This window comes from Hippocampus bargibanti, linkage group LG09, assembly GCF_051943395.1.
Source record: "Hippocampus bargibanti isolate YZ-2025 linkage group LG09, ASM5194339v1, whole genome shotgun sequence".
NCBI classification, from domain to species: domain Eukaryota; kingdom Metazoa; phylum Chordata; class Actinopteri; order Syngnathiformes; family Syngnathidae; genus Hippocampus; species Hippocampus bargibanti.
This window is the reverse complement of record NC_142742.1, coordinates 23904229-23922488: the sequence shown is the minus strand read 5'-3', so window position 1 is coordinate 23922488 and position 18260 is coordinate 23904229.

Here is an 18260-nt window from a genome sequence, read left to right as displayed (position 1 = left end):
TTTAACTGAACTCTGGACCATTCCATACCCTTCAAATCCAAATGTTTGCAATATGAACATGAATAAATAAATATATTATTCGTCACATGTCTGAAGTTGTTCATCTCTTACTACACATTGATGACGGTCAGAGCTTCAAGTGAGTTCTTTTACACCAAAATCACAAGACCTGAAAGGGCACCATTTTTTCAAAAATTTCAAGTTCGTGTACAATTTGCGGCATGTCTGGATTTACTGCCCACGAATTAGGTGTGACATAAAAAACAGGTCAATCCTTGCCACTTCTTTACCTCTAAATGAGTGAATTAGGGAGAGTGATATGGTTCAATTACCCAATCGTGGCTTTGAGAGAGGCAGTTTCAGTGTTATGTATTTGATTCGTTGATTAGCATGAACTTCTACAAAGTGGCACTGACTTGATTGACTCGTAGTCCATATAATGAAAGCCAGACTTGAGAGGTTTAACTATTGCCGACGGTGTATAAAGTACGTACATCTTTCCCAATCTACTTACTGTAACTACAAGGGTAAAAAGGAGTTTTTACTCCCAAGTATACCTAGGTATGCCCTGAAAAGGAGAGGAATGAAGAGATGTGTGTATATATATATATATATATATATATACAGTAAGGTCTCGTTATATCGATATTCAAGGGAGTCCGAAAAAATATCGATATAACCGGGACTATCGATATATCCGATCCTGCGCCGAACTGCATTAAACAAAAGCTGCCAAAAGAGGGCAGCCAAGCGCCATATAAGAAACGGAGCTGGCCATTAGCTCCCTTTTTTTTGGGAGATGTTCCCCCAATGTTGCCTCAAAATGGCACATATAATTCTTTAATGATTGTAAACATGTATGCTTTAATCTTCAGAACTACAGTGTATTTGAAACATATTCATAACTGGATGTGTAACAAGAAAGCATATTATCCGAATCTGAAGCCATTGTTTGGATTCACAAGCAATGCAAGACGTCTTGGCGTGAAGTCATTTTTATTTGCATTTGAATAAAAAGTGACATCGGCTGTCCTTTAATACACAGTATGGAATGTTAATAATTTTCAAAATCATCGCGCTTCAGCAGACAAAACAAGAAACATTGTTGCAAAAAACGATTGCATTCATATACAGTACAGTGGGCATGTACATAACACAACAGGGAAACTGCAACGCTTACATCTTACTGTATTATGTATACAATTTAAAAAAGTCATCAATCTTCTTCTGCTTCCCATTTTTACCTTTTAACACAAACACTTCAATCTCGTCTGCTACACACGAGCTAGCGTCTGAAAATGAAAATGGCTCTGCTACACGGGTGCTGGGCACGTAACCAAGTCACCTGACCAAGTCGACCAATGGCGCGACTGATGGCGTGACACGTAACCAAGACACGTGACCAAGTTGACCAATGGCGCGACCGATGGCGTGTCACGTGACATAGTCACACGGCTAAGTCGACCAATAGCGCGACCGATGGCGGCTCATGTGACCAAGTCGACCAATGGCGCGACCGATGGCGGCTCACGTAACAAGACACGTGACCAAGTTGACCAATGGCGCGACGGATATATCGATATAAACAACAAAAATGGCCGGCGGGGGATGAAAAGGAGCACCGTAATAACCAGATTATCGTAATAACCGGGTATCGTACTAAACGGTACTAATTATACATAAAAAGACTAGAAATGTGCAAGGGAAATGAAAATAGTATCGTAATAAGCGGTACTATCGATATAACCGATATCGATATAACGAGACTTTACTGTATATATATATATATGTATACAGTGTGCGTATATATATCCATATATATATATATATATATATATATGGATATATATACGCACACACACACACACACACACACACACACACACACACACACACACACACACACACACAGTGGTACCTCGGTTCTCGACCATAATCCGTTCCAGAACCCTGTTCGAAAACCGATTTGTTCAAACACCGAAACCATTTTTCCAATTACAAATAATGTAAATCGTTTTAATCCTTTCCAACACCCTGAATGTTTACCTTTTTAGTACATTATTTTATACATGAAATTGCATATTAAAATGCTGACCACCACATAAAAATCAATGTATATCTCAGAAAATGGCAAAGACACAAATAACATAAACATAAATGTAACCCAGGCTAATCGCACGTTCGTAAAGAAAAGAATTATGAATAGGATTTTTTTACCTTTGTGGTGGTCAGCAGAAGGCACAGGTGGACGGAGGAAGTAAATTTATTGTTTGGAACGAGAGTCCCCTTCCGTAAAAACTTCGGGGAGCTCTTCTGTCTGAGGGATGCCACACGTTCAAATCTCTTTGCTACGGATGACTCGGCTACAGGATGTTCTTTTCTCTTAAAATATCTATCCAATGACACTTGCTCTCACTCCCATAGCCACATCACTAGATTTCACAGCCTCCTTATTCTTTAATATGGTACTGACCGTAGATTTTGCCATGCTGTATTCCCTACCAGGGGTGCTCAATACGTCGATCGTGATCGACCAATCAATCTCCAAGGTACTATTGGTAGATCGCAAGACAAGGTGACATTGTCAGGAACTGACATTAAATCAAGTGGAGTTCTTTTGAGAAAAACTCGACGTCAGCCAATCAGCTATCCCTTTATTTGATTGATACACCGGAGAACCAATCAAATGACATCTCGTTGAGAGACTCACTGCGAGCTCAAACAACACCCCTTGCAAAGTTAGTTACATCCTAATTTTTCGCTCGGTTTTTCCCCTTAAACGTAAGATAGAGTATAAAAAAGTGGAAGAGCTGAAACAAGTAAGAAGAAAAAACGTATCACTTTAATACGGAATGAGAGGATTACTTTTTTTCCACGGTGACATTTTCAAATGCGGTTGTCTCGTCTGCCAGTTATCAGAGTGAACTCAGGTAATGGCAAACAACTGACATAATTATATTGTGTTGTGCAACATATGCCGATATACATCAACATGAATTGCAATCATCTTCACTATATTTATTTCTCAATAAATATAATGAGTAGTTCATTTTGACTTGGTCATTTCAAAAGTAGCTCCCTTGCTGAAAAAAGTGTGAGCACCCCTGCCCTAGCCAGATCAGACACTCGCACACCTCCTTCGAATTTTGCGATTAATTCTTTCTTAAATGCAATAGTTGTACGCACTACTTTTCTTTTTTAACTTGTAGCAGCACTTACTTTCTTTGGAAGCATGATGATTAGGGGCTAAAACTCCTCGTGCACCTGTATTAAACGCGAGAGCAAAACGCAGCACGTCCCTTAGCGACAACAGTTGGTCATGAACAGAGCGATACACCCGTACGCCGCTCAGCATCCCACCCTCGCGTACGCACTCACGCGTCGCACTGGCGTTCGAACTCCAATTGTTGTTTGAACTACGAAGCAAGAATATTTCGAATATTTTGTTCGAACTCTGATTCGTTCGAACTGTGAGTCGTTCGAAAACCAAGGTACCAATATATATATATATATATATATATATATATATATATATATATATATATATATATATATATATATATATATATACACACACACACACACACACACACCTCGGTATACCACAGGCCAATGGTAACCTCGAACTAGCAACAAGGAAAGCGGCTACGACCAAATACCTCCAGCGGGTGAAGCAAGTCCTCAGAAGCCAGCTCAATGGCAAGAACAAGACCCGGACAATAAACAGCTATGCCCTGCCAGTGATCAGATACCCTGCAGGAATAATAAGGTGGCCAAAGGAAGAGATTCAGACCACGGATGTTAAGACCCGAAAACTCCTCACCATGCATGGAGGGTTCCAATCCAAGTCCAGCACCCTGAGACTGTACACAAGCCGTAAGGAAGGAGGTCGGGGACTAGTGAGTGTGAGAGCCACTGTCCAGGATGAAACATCCAAGCTCCATGAATACATCAAAGAGAAGGCTCCAACGGATGATGTACTTAGAGAATGTCTCAGTCAATGGGGAACAGATGATGAGGTGCTGGAAGAGGGACAATCATGGGAGGAAAAGCCCCTACACGGGATGTACCACTGAACCATAGCAGAAGTGGCTGATCTCAAGAAGTCCTATCAGTGGCTAGAGAGGGCTGGCCTAAAGGACAGCACAGAGGCACCCATCCTGGCTGCCCAAGAGCAGGCCCTGAACACCAGAGCCATAGAGGCAGGGATATACCACACCAGACAAGACCCAAGGTGTAGGTTGTGCAAAGAGGCACCTGAGACAATCCAACACATAACTGCAGGGTGTAAGATGCTGGCAGGGAAAGCCTACATGGAACGCCATCACCAGGTGGCTGGCATAGTCTACCGAAACATCTGTGCGGAGTATGGACTGGAAACCCCAGGGTCAAAATGGGAAACACCTCCCAAGGTAGTAGAGAATGACCGAGCAAAGATCCTGTGGGACTGTGGCCAACCAACCAGATATCGTGGTCATAGATAAAGGGGAAAGGAAAGCCGATGTCGTGGATGTAGCGGTCCCGAGTGATGGAAACATCAGAAAGAAGGAACATGAGAAGATCGAGAAATACCAAGGGCTCAGAGAGGAGCTGGAGAGAGCCTGGAAGGTAAAGGTGATTGTCGTGCCTGTGGTGGTCGGAGCACTCGGGGCAGTGACCCCCAAACTTGACGAGTGGTTGCAACAGATCCCGGGAACAACATCAGATATCTCGGTCTAGAAAAGCGCAATGCTGGGAACAGCACGGACACTGCGCAGAACCCTCAAGCTTCCTGGCCTCTGGTAGAGGACCCGAGCTGAAATGGGGGACAGACACCACCCATGGTGGGTGAGACGTGAGACGAGGATTTTATATATATATATATATATATATATATATATATATATATATATATATATATATATATATATATATACACACACACACACACACACACACACACACACAGTAAAGTCTTGTTATATCGATAGTACTGCTTATTACGATACTATTTCTATGAACTCAAGGAGAAAATTACATGCCCGTAGGATCGAATATATCGATAGTCCGGTTATATCGATATTTTTTCCGACTCCCGAGAATATCGATAGAACGAGACTTTACTGCATATATATATATATATATATATATATATATATAGGGGCGTTCCTTCCATGACGTGACGTCAGGACTTGTCAACCAAAAAGACTTCCGGAATATTCAGCGCGAGTCTTCAAACGTAAAATATAGCCATATGCGGTCGAATCTTTGTAAAATACGCTCAGTAGAAGTCATTTTAAGTGATTTTACAAATTATGGACACAACTTGTGGCGTCAGTTGTCCTTTAAAGTGTCCAAAAACTACTTCAAAATGAACCCGGAAATGGCCAGCCCCCTTGTTCGTGACGTCACGTCAAGCCGTCTTGCCTTGCTCGAGAATCAAAACAATGGCTTCAGATTCGGAGAAGATGCTTTGTTGTTACTCATCCAGTTATGAATATAATTCAAATGGTTCTGAGGAGGAAAGCATAAATGTTTGCAATCGATTAAAGAAGTCCTCCCATATCAATTCGAGCCGTCAATGACACCAATGTAGCATCCCAGAAAATGCACAAGATCGTGCCCAAGCGCGGTTGGAAATGGGCTGATTTGTCTGCTGGGAATTTGTGTCAGCTCGTATCAAATAGTAGTCTTGGTGCAACACACAATGATTCACCATCGCGTTATTTATGTGTTTTCCTTCTAATTTCGCCAACAGCACGGATCAACACGAAGTTTTCATGCCAAACAAAGTACCCAAAATGCATCGTGTTTCACTTTCTCGGTCAGTGACAATACCTACCGTGACGTCACGGTAGGTATCGCCATCAACTCGAAAACAAGACTTCCTGAATATTCAGCGCAAGTCTTAAAACGTAAAATATAGCTATATGCGGTGGAATCTTTGTAAAATATGCTCTCACTGTATGTATATATATATATATATATATATATATATATATATATATATATATATATATATATATATATATATATATATATATATATATATATCAGAATCAGAATCAGAATCAGAATCAGAATCAGAATACCTTTATTCGTCCCGCAATGGGGAAATTTGCAGTCCACAGCAGCAATTGAAGAGGGATGGGGTTGGGGTGGGAGTGAAAGGATAGAAAACAAGATATTCTAAGCATAACAAAATAAAAATGTCAACTGTATACTGTGCAAATGTAGATGTGCAAAAACCGTTCTATAAACAAGACTGTACATAGTGCAGAATCAAGAAATGCATTTAGATATATTGCAACAACCCATATTTACAGGTGTCCAGTTTTTTTGTTTTTTTTTTCACATGTGATCATTGGGAATTGTGAAGCCTGACAGCAGTCGGTAGGAACGAGCGGCGGTACCTCTCCTTCTTGCAGCGCGGGTGTAATAGTCTCTGGCTAAAGGAGCTACCCAGAGCTGTCAGGATGGGCAGGAGGGGGTGGGAGGGGCTGTCCGTCATAGCTTTTAGTTTAGCTAGCGTCCGTCTGTTGCCCACCTCCTCTAGAGAGTCCAGCGAGCAGCCCACGACAGAACTGGCCCGCTTGACAAAGCGCTCCAGTCTTTTTCTGTCCCGGGTGGTGATGCTGCCTGACCAGCAGACAATGCCATAGTGGATGGCTGATGCCACCACAGAGTCATAGAAAGTCTTTAGGAGTGACCCCTGAACTCCAAAAGACCTCAGTTTCCTGAGGAGGAAGAGGCGACTCTGTCCCTTTTTGATTAGGGCATCCGTATATATATATATATATATATATATACAGTGAGACCTCAACTTACAAACACCTCAACTTACAAACTTTTTGTCTTACAAACGTCAAATTTCTGAAAATTAAACCTTATAATAAGCACTATTTTCATAATACACACCCACCACGGCTGGCGGAGTGATCTTCGGCGGAAGCACACGACCGAACAGCACTAGAGGTTAAGTTACCAACAGTCCTTATGGAAGGTGACTCTACTTCCATAAGCCATCAACGACCATCAAAAAGGTAAATAAAACTTTATTTTACAGCACAGTTTATTTCTTTAATTAGTCGTCAGGTAATGCACCTCGCTTTCCAAACAGCAATTCCCTTTGACCTTCGACCTCCAATGCCATTCCATCAAGCCATAAATGACCATCACAAATGTAAATAAAGTGACTTTATGATACAATGCAGTGTATTTCCTTCATTACAATACATTTGCACATGAATTATACATAGAATAAGGTATGTTGTGTGTAGTTTTAAGGCTTATTTAGTTGAAAAGTGTATTTTATGGAAACCCGGGAATGGATTATTCCCATTTTAATGGTTTCCTATGGGAAATGTTTTTTTGAGATACACACTTTTCGCCTGACACACAAGTTCGTAAGTTGAGGTCTCACTGTATATATATATATATATATATATATATATATATATATATATATATATATATATATATATATTTTACAGGGAGAAGAGATAGATGGTGGAGGATTTTTAAGTCCAGTACTTGGGGTCGACTGTCCAGAGCGTGTCCAGGCAGGCTGGAGCGGCTGGAGAAAAATGTCAGGTGTGATGTGTGATAGAAGTGTTTGTTGCTAGGATAAAAGGAAAGGTGTATAAAACGGTGGTGAGACCAGCTATGATGTTTGGACTGGAGACAGTGCCACTGAAGAAAAGACAAGAAGCAGAGCTGGAGATAGCACAGATGAAGATTTTGAGGTTTTCTTTGAGAGTGACCAGGTTGGATAGGATCAGGAATGAGTACATTAGAGGGACACCTCATATTAGAGGCTTTGGAGAGAAAGTCAGAGAGGCCAGACTGAGATGGTTTGTAAATTTCTCCACTGCGAGACTAATAAAGGCAAATCCAATCCAATCCAATCCAAATGTCCAGAGGAGAGAGAGTGACTATATCGGGAGAAGGATGCTGAGTCTTGAACTGCCAGGCAGGAGACCGAGAGGAAGACCAAAGAGGAGGTTTGTGGATGTGGTCAAAGAGGACATGAAGGTAGCTGGTGTGAGGATGCACAAAACCGGGATAGATGGAGGACATTGATTCGCTGTGGCGACCCCTGAGGGGAAAAGCCGAAAGGAAAAGAAGAAGACTCCCAATGATACCTAGTTCACTTTTCACAGCCGAAAATGGCACACACAAGAGTTTTGCCTTTATTATTAATTTGCAGAGTGCTTGTCCTGTGAAGAAGAGGAAAAAAATCACTGGATCATTGACTTTTGAGACTTCTCAACTGATCCCACAGATGTCCAATTCTGTCGGTGGCAGTTGTGGTTGTGGGTGGGTGTCAATGTAAAAACGTGTCACAACATTGAATACACAAAGTATTGAAAAATTCCAAATCTACTTCGATGAAGTAATAAGGTGTTTGTTGTTCATTAATTCCCAACGTGATTACTTTTCTCAGTTATTCTGTTGCTGTCATCAAGTACAGTAAGTATATGGCGACTTTGCCGGTGTACCCTTCGTTTCCACTCTAGAGGGAGACACAGCTCACGTAAAAAGTTTGACGTTCTCTTGCGGTGGTTAAAGGACAACCGACACCATTTTTTGTTTCCTAACTGACATCAGAAAAACGTTTTATAGCATCTAAAATACCCAAAACACGCAGGCTGATATTTTAGTCAAATGAAAAACACAAATAAAAATGACTTAAAGGACAACCGACACCACTTTTTTGTTCCCTAAATGACATCAGAAAAACGTCTTATAGCATCTAAAATACCCAAAACACGCAGGTTGATATTTTTAGTCAAATGCAAAACACCAATAAAAATGACTTAAAGTGTGCTGAAACTGCAAAAAATTGAAACCGGAAGTGGCCAGTTTCAGAAGGTCCCGCCCCTTTGTTCGTGGTGTCACGCCAAGACATCTTGCCTTCCTCGAGAATCAAAACAATGGCTTCAGATTCATGCGAGAACATGCTTTCTTGTTACTCATCCAGTTATGAATATTATTCTTCTGAAGAGGAAAGCATACATGTTTGCAATCGATTAAAGAATTTATTCTGTGTTATTCTGTGTCATTCTGAGGCATCAGGGGGGGGGAAATGTCGCACCCAAAAAAGGCAAAGCTCCATGGAAATGGGCTCAAAAATTTTGTCACAGCACACAAGGATTCACCATTGCGTTATTTCTGTGTTTTCCTTCTAATTTCACCATCAACACGGATCAACACAAAGTTTTCAGACCAAACAAAGTACCGCAAAATGCACTGCGTGATGAAAGGACTGCTACCATGTGTCCTTTCTCGGTCAGGGGCGTTCCTTCCGTGACGTGACATCAGGACTTGTCACCAACTCAAAAAAAAGACTTCCGGAATATTCAGCGCGAGTCTTAAAACGTAAAATATAGCCATATGCGGTGGAATCTTCGTAAAATATGCTCAGTAGAAGTCATTTTAAGCGATTTTACAAATTATGGACACAACTTATGGCGTCAGTTGTCCTTTAAAGTGTCCAAAAACTACTTCAAAATGAACCCGGAAATGGCCAGTTTCAGAAGGTCCCGCCCCCTTGTTCGTGACGTCACGTCAAGCCGTCTTACCTTGCTCGAGAATCAAAACAATGGCTTCAGATTCGGAGAAGATGCTTTCTTGTTACTAATCCAGTTATGAATATAATTCAAATAGTTCTGAGGAGGAAAGCATAAATGTTTGCAATCGATTAATGAAGTCCTCCCATATCAATTCGAGCCGTCAATGACACCAATGTAGCATCGCAGAAAATACACAAGATCGTGCCCAAGCGCGGTTGGAAATGGGCTGATTTGTCTGCTGGGAATTTGTGTCAGCTCGTATCAAATAGTAGTCTTTGTGCAACACACAATGATTCACCATCGCGTTATTTATGTTTTCCTTCTAATTTCGCCAACAGCACGGATCAACACGAAGTTTTCATACCAAACAGAGTACCCAAAATGCATCGTGTGTCACTTTCTCGGTCAGTGACAATACCTACCGTGACGTCACGGTAGGTATCGCCATCAACTCGAAAACAAGACTTCCTGAATATTCAGCGCGAGTCTTAAAACGTAAAATATAGCTATATACGGTGGAATCTTTGTAAAATATGCTCAGCAGAAGTCATTGGAAGTGATTTTACAAATTATGGACGCAACTTGTTCGGAGGCGTCGGTTATTCTTTAAATAGGTTGTAACAAGAATTGAATTTTTAGTTTTTATTTCAACAATGCGTTTTCTCAAAGATGTTTGGCGAACCAAGACGTTAACCAAGCTTGCTACCGCCGATGTTACGGTCGGACTATTCGAATAAGTAACGTTACGGTCGAACAGTTCGATTGAGAATAAATTAGACCATTTATTAATTTTATTTCCAACATAGGTGGGAATCTGTGTGGTGGAGTTCAGGGGGACATTTTCGGGAACATTTACCTGGCAAACGATTCGACGACGCCACTAATTTCAAGCAGTCTCAATGCCAGAACCTCCCGCCTGAATACGTGCTGCGTTCCTTGAGCCCCGAATATGGCATGTTTTTATCTTCGCACCGCGTACTAATTTAAGATCTTGTTTATCTTAAATTAGTCCGCTACTTCAAAACTATCATTTTATTTTGGGGGGAGGTAATCTGGAATGAGAGATGACCCAGTGGATTAATGGGGCGTCAGGACCACCTTGGATGTGTAGTCATTGAATTTCCTACTGTATTTAAAGTGACCACCGCGCTCCAAACTGCGCATGCGTTCAACACTTCGGCTGGGCAACTTGACCGGCAGCCTCAACCGCCTGTCGCCCACAACAGTTGGCATCTTCATCTTCATCTGCATCAACAGCAGGCAGCAGCACTGTGATGAGGAGCTCTTTAATCTAAACCAAGAGACAGGTATGGAGCTTGTCTATTGCACACAAACAAATAACGAAACTATTTTGTCTAGATTCAATGTTTTGACATATACAAGAGGAGATGTTTGAAACTTTCCCAATGGAGATGTCAGACTCGGGTGTCATTTAGTGTTGTGTTCACAATAAGTGTGGGTGTTTCTTTCCAAGGCGAACCACTCTGCAATCTGCTCAGTGTCAGTCAGCAACCAGGCTACCTGTTGTGAACAAGTTCAATTATTCGCCATCTATCAACACAGTATGAACATTTATTTATATGTGGCAGGAACGAAAAAAGGGAACAGGAAATAACATGAAAATACCACAAGGCTGCATGCTGTGTTTGGACAGGAAATCTATTTGGATGCCCTTCAAGTGTTATTAACAATTTATCCATGGGAGTCTTGGTCGTTAATATCTCTTTCTATCCACTGGTAACTTTGCTCGTGTTGTCAGTCTGACGGCTGTCTGAGGTAGTTTGTCTGAAGGCTGGAGTGCAACCATTTGTTCTGAAAGCTAACAGATCAGACTTTAATAAAATACAGTGATACCTCGGTTTACAAATGCTTTAGCTCACGAACTTTTCACTTTACGAAGATTAAATTTGCGAGAATATAATCTTGGCATACAAACTCGTTTTCGGCGGACGAACTAAACCACACAGCACCACGGTGGCTGCCGGACTAGTTTTCCTCGGATGAACACCAAACCACACAATTGAACAGCGCCACGGTAGCTGGCGGACTAGTTTTCCACACCCACTTCCTTTGAGTGCACTCAGTGCAGACGTGGTTTGTTATCGAGTGGAGTACTTTTGCTATTATGGGACCGAAAAAGACCCCACCACAGGCTAGTGTTCAGCCGAAGAGGGCGTAAAAGAAAATGACCATCGAGCAGAAGAAGGAGATCATCGAAAAACACCAACGAGGTGTGCGTCCCAGGACCACTACGCTAAGTCGACCACTGCTACGTGTGACTAAGGGAGTTTCTGTGTTGTCTCGGCAACGGTCTCAGGCAATAGAAGAGGTTGAAAAACATCTACCAGCTAGCAGGGGACAGTTGAGTGAAGGTATTATCGCCGAGAAAGCACGGCAACTTCACTCGGATATCATCAAGAGGCAACTACATCATCGACCATCACAAAAGTCAATAAAACGACTTTATTATATAGTACAGTTTGTTTCTTTAATTACAATCCAATAGCACATTTATCATACATAAAATAAGGTATTTTTTTGTGTAGTTTCAAGGCTTATTTAGTAGAAAATTATGTTTTATGGGGACCTGGGAACGGATTATTCTCATTTTTAATGGTTCATTATTGGAAATAAATGTTTGGCAGATGAACTTTTCACCTTACACACACTTTCTGGTAACCAATTAAGTTCGTAAACTGAGGTATCACTGTACAGTAAAACCTGGTCAATTTGCCATTTATCAATTTGCATATTTACAGTATTTTCACCTTACCCTGCCACATTTTGCACCACCTATTAAAATCTTGGTGTTTTTGTTGTTCTCTTCAAATCATTGACAGTCTTTTGTTTTGTTTGTTTTCATCCATACACTTTGCCTGTATCCCGCAACATGTAACCTTTTTCTTTCTTTATTTTTGTAAATGCCAAAGCTTGAGTCGAATGAGATGCATTGTGGCGTAATGGCCGTTTTTGGCACAGCAAGGTATTCCCCCAATGATTGACGCCATACGCGGGTGCTCCCCAAATCAGCCGCGGGCCTCGTGTGTTTAAGCAAAGTGCTCCACTCACTCGACTCATCGCAGAAATCTCATGCTTCGCTACCCATGGCAACAGCAGCTGCCGGTCCGCTGCTGACGGATTGGATGAAAAGTGACATAAATTGCGAAGGCAGTCGAAAGGAGGCCGCTTGGTACATTCGTGGGGTAGGGGGGGGCGTTGATCGAGCTCGCCGGCCGCCGCCGCCAAATGGCAAACAGCTGCCGACTTGGCAAGTGAAAAAAAGAGACAGAAGAAGGATTTGTGTGGGACAGCAAGGGAAGCCTTCACCGCCATTTTGCTTTCGTCAAAGCCGACCATAAAGCTATGGGACAAATGGCCGTCTTTTAAAATTCGCCGATGGTCATTTGAAGAAGGACGCGTTCTGTAACTAAGAGACGGATAAGGGCTGCTTTCAGGCTTCCGTGTGTCGGAATAAGACGCCGCCAGGAAGGCCGTCAAGGCAGCCTTCAAAAAGGCTCGACTACGACAGACAGCTCACACTTCTTATCAAGTCTATATGTTTTTCCTAGCCCACGTCTTTTGGGCGCATGCACACAAAATCTGCAGCAACGGAGCTGGAACAGATTTTTGTGACGCTATTGAGACTAAAACAAAAGCAATACTGAGTCAAGACTGGTGAGTAGAAACCAAGTCGAAAACTTTGAGGACTTCAGACTAATTCCAGACCAAAATATTTAGGGATGGAGAACAGGTGAAGACCTTTGAAGGGTTCAGTCTAAGGCAATGCCAATACTTGAAGGTGTTCAAACGGAATCAAGACCCAGATCAGATCAAATTTAAGCCAATGAACCGAGTCAGGACAAAGATTTTGAAGAATTGAGACTAAGACTTTGAAGACTAAGTCTTTTAAAGGACCGAGACAAAGCCTCTACGAGGACTTTTGTCAAGACTTTGAGTGGTCAAGACCAACAACTTGAGGAGTAGAAAACAAAGACTTGAATGGACTAGTTACCTTCTTTTGATGGTTGAGACAGAATCAAGACCTTTGAGGTGTTGAGAATAAAACAAGACCAAGACTTGGACTGTGACTGAGACCAGGTCAAAACAAGACCACCGACTGGCCCATTCTATCTTGTCCACTGATCCAAAGTTTTACCAACGAGTGGATGAAGGACTCATTATCCTGAGTTGTTTACTTTGTGCAGGATGACCGAGGTAATGAACTCTCTGGAATCGGGAGCAGTCGGAGCCGACCAGAACGCAGTATCCTTCCAGAAGTGGCTGTGAGCAGAGATGTTTTTTGATTTGTTTTTCCCATCTGCTTTGTCCTCGCAGCAATGGCCAACAGCACCGGCGGCGCCGGTGATGGTGGACGGTGAGTCACCAGAGCCATGAGTAAAATATCTGCTGATGTCACCGGGCTCATTATAAAGTGTTGGTGTCGTTTCACCATGTCTGAAATTAATCTGGATTCTTAAATTCACATACATGTAAATTCAAATCTTAAATTTCCCCAATGTGGGACGAATAAAGGTTTTTTGATTCTGATAGTAGTGCTATGGCCTTGACATAAAATCTTGAATGATTCTTATTCATTTATTTAGTTTTTGAATTCCTGATTTTCTGATTGTCTGCAATCATCCTGCCCCAAACCCAAATGATATTATTCAGAACAGTTCTGAAAATCATTTTGCACTTAACATTTGACTCATCGACATCGCAGTCAACCTTAACGTAAACTTTCAGCTATTGCCCGATTGTCACGAAAGACATCCAAAGTTGTCCAAGAGACTTCCCTCCATCGTGGTGGAGCCAACAGATGGGCCGGAAGTGGAGAGCGGCGAGCTGCGGTGGCCGCCGGAATCCAGCTCACCGGATGCTCAGACCAAGCCACTTGGTGAGGAATACTGATTCTTAACTTCTTGCTGGTGCCAATGGGTTGAGAGACGATCCTGTTGAGACTGATCTTTAACGGTTTGAGATGAGTGAAGAACTTTAAGAGTTGAGACTGAGTGAAGACCAGAATTTTAAGACTCAGGCCAAGGTCTTGCGGGGTTGAAATAGGGTCAAAATCAAGATCGGGCACCTTTACACCAAATTCAAAACAAGAGTTTGAGGAGTGGGGATCTGAGTCGATACCTGGACATTGGGCGTCGAGACCAAGACAAGACCAAAGCTTTAATGGATTCAAATCAAGTTGAGACCTTTGAGAGATTGAGACCATGTCAAGATCAAAACAAAGGCAAGTTGAGAGCGAGTTAAAAATGTCAAGGAGAATCATTCCAGAAGAAAAAGACCTAAAAGAGTGAGACTCAATCTTGACCAAACCATTCAAGGATTGAGCTGGACTTGTGTCCAATACCTTTTGAGGTTATAAGACCAAATAATTACCAAGAAATTCAGGGAGTGGGACTGAAGCAAGACTTATTCAGATCGACTCAAGACTGAAACCATGAGGGGTTGAGATCAAATTAAAAACGTTTTGAGGACTTGAGTTTGAGTTGAAACCTAGTTTTTATAAATTCCTAATAAGGCAAATGGAGACCGATGATGTGACTAAAACCTTCACAGGTTGAGACCCAGTCAAGATCTTTGTTGGAAAATTACCAGGTTCACAAATCACAAAGTACCAGTTGATTTTGTGGATTCTTAAAAAGAAAAAGACTGACCGAGCATCTTGTTCTTCCAGATGAGGTCCAAACTGGTTCCGGTGAAGTGGCTTCAGGTGCGACAGGACCAACCTCCAACTGACATCACCGTAAACATCGACGGTAACTTACTGATTCAGATGTGGACCTGTGAGACGTCTAATAGAAAAGCATTTGGAATTTTTTTTACACACACACACACACACACACACACACACACACACACACACACACACACACGCACACACACACGCACGCACGCACACGCACACACACTCGCAAACACGTGGGGACATTGAGGTGGCAACTAGGCTTACAAAAGTGTGGAATAGTTTCAGCATTCTGTGAATCTTCCACATTGGGAATACCTGGTTTGTTCCCCAAAACTAGTCATTTCATGTCTGCGGAAGTGTCTCGAAGTTATTTCTTTTATGGGGGGGTTGACTTGTGACTTGCTAATGTACAACAAATCAATGGGAGCAAAGATAAACAAATAAAAACAACATGTTTGTCATTTACAGATTCTTTTGTTCATTGTTCATCTGAAATCAACACTCATCCCTCGCATGATACTCCAATCCTGCAGGGGGCAGCATATTTCCTTTAACCCTTGCTTGTCAACTATTATCAAGAGAGAAGGAGACGCTAAGTCCCCTCATGCTCCCACAGGTTTGCCACTTGATGGACCTTTTTGTCCCAACGTTCGTAAGTCGAGGACAGTGATACCTCAGCTTACGAACGCTTTAGCTCATGAACTTTTCGCCTCCCAAACATTAAATTCGCGAGCATATAGTCTTGGCTGACGAACTAGTTTTTCAGCGGATGAACACCAAACCACACGGTCGAACAGCGCCACGGTGGCTGGTGGACTAGTTTTTGTCACTCCCTTTCTTTTAGTGCAGACGTGATTTGTTATCAAGTGGAGTACTTTTGCTATTATGGGACCGAAAAAGACCCCACCACAGGCTAGTGTTCAGCCGAAGAGGATATAAAAGAAAATGACCGTCGAGCAGAAGAAGGAGATCATCGAAAATCACCATCGAGGTGTGCGTTTGTGTGACTTAGCGTCCCAGTACCACTACGCTAAGTCGACCATTGCTACGCGTGACTAAGGGAGTTTCTGTGTTGTCTCAGCAACTGTCCAATAGAAGAGGTTGAAAAACTTCTGTTGATTTGGATTAACGAAAAGCAGCGAGCAAGGGACAGTGTGAGTGAGGGTATTATCGCTGAGAAACCACAGGAACTTATCAATAGGCAACTACATCAACGACCATCACAAAGGTCAATAAAATGACTTTATTATAGAGTACAGCAGTGTCTGAAACTCATGCCAAAAAGTTAGCGGACACCTGGGCAGACAACTCTGAAAAGTTGCCTGCCCAGCCATAAAGTTCCCTGCCCCATTTTTCACTACTCAAAACACAAGAGGACGACTAATTGCAAAAAAAAAACCATTGTTGCGAAGTATAAAGGATTTTTTTAAATTATGGAAGTACCTACCACAAATGCTCCCTTGCTTAATTTATGGTAAATATCCCTTGCTGAAGATTTTGCTCCAGTTGTCATTTTTCGTCATGGTGCACAATGCAATGTTTGCGTTGCGTTGTCTGCTCAAAGTAACGCGGACTCGTCTTTCTAAGCGGCTTTCAAAACTCTTAAGTACACTTTTCAGTCATGGTGTCGTCCGAAGCACGAAACATGGTGTCGTCCAAAGCCGAGTATGCAAAATTTCATTTGCATACTCGGCACCGGAAGCCAATCAGAAGCCTGTTACGTGCTTCGGACTGATTGGCTGCCGGTATCATTTGCGTCCTTGGCACCGGCAGCCAATCAGAAGCCTGTTTCGTGCTTCGGACTACACCATGACTGAAAAGTGTATTTGAGAGTTTTGAAAACCGCTTAGAAAGAGGAGTCCACTTGGCTTGTAGCGGTTTGCTTTTAGCAACATTTGATTTGAAAAAAAACTCCTTTTTTTTCTTGAAGAAGTTGTCGGCCACCCCGGCCGAGACGTTTAGAAAGCTGTATGCCTGACGTAAGAGTTGTACGCCCCGGGCCACCGGGCACACGCTATTTCATACACTGAGTACAGTTTATTTCATAACAATACAGTTTCACATTTATTATACATAAAATAAGGAATATTTTCTGTCATTTTAAGGCTTATTTTGTAGAAAATTATGTTTTATAGGGACCTGTGAACGGATTGTTCTCATTTTAATGGTTTCTTATTGGAAATGAATGTTTGGAAGACAAACATTTCGCCTTACACACGTTTTCTGGGAACCAATTAAGTTTGTAAGATGATGTATCACTGTACTAATATTGCAGTACTATGGCACCTCCTCAGGAAATCCAATCGCGACACGACTTGCGGTGCTCCTCTAATTATGTCTAGACTTGTACTACAGCTTTAGCGAGTAGCACTATGATCCTACTACCGCAGCTATTTCTGCACCACCTCTACAGCTACGACTACTAAAAGCTAGCAGACGACAACATTCTGGTTCTACGCCGACGATTCTTATCGTGAAGTTTAGCAATTGTGCAAGATCTCTTTGAAAAAGAGGCCAGTCTTGTCCTGTCCCCCTTGAACTAGAGGTTCAAAGGGGACTTGGTCCAGCGTTTTGGTTTCATCTGGTCCGAGTCATTGTTGTTGTCAAGGGGCGCATTCAAGGGTCGTTTTTAAAACGGCCATTGAGAGCGTCGCCGCGATGATAATGTCAAAGTGCACCACGCCGCCACTTTTATCTCGGCTGGTCGCCTCCGCTGGCTTCAAACGACTCTTTCAAGCGACCGTCGCCCCACTGCAGACCCTCAATCCCTCTGTTGCGCACCTTTTATCAGCAACCGTGTTCCTCTTTGACCCAGATCATGCTTTGACAAAGACAAAGAAAGTGTCCGAAATGAAGACAATGCCGACATATGTTCCCCCGATCTCGTTCTCATCCTTCCCTTTGATATTGTTTCAGTAACAGGAGCAATAATCCTGGGTCAATTTGACCCGGGCCATCTTTCATGAATACAATCTCAATACACAGTGTTGCTTTAAGAAGTTCGA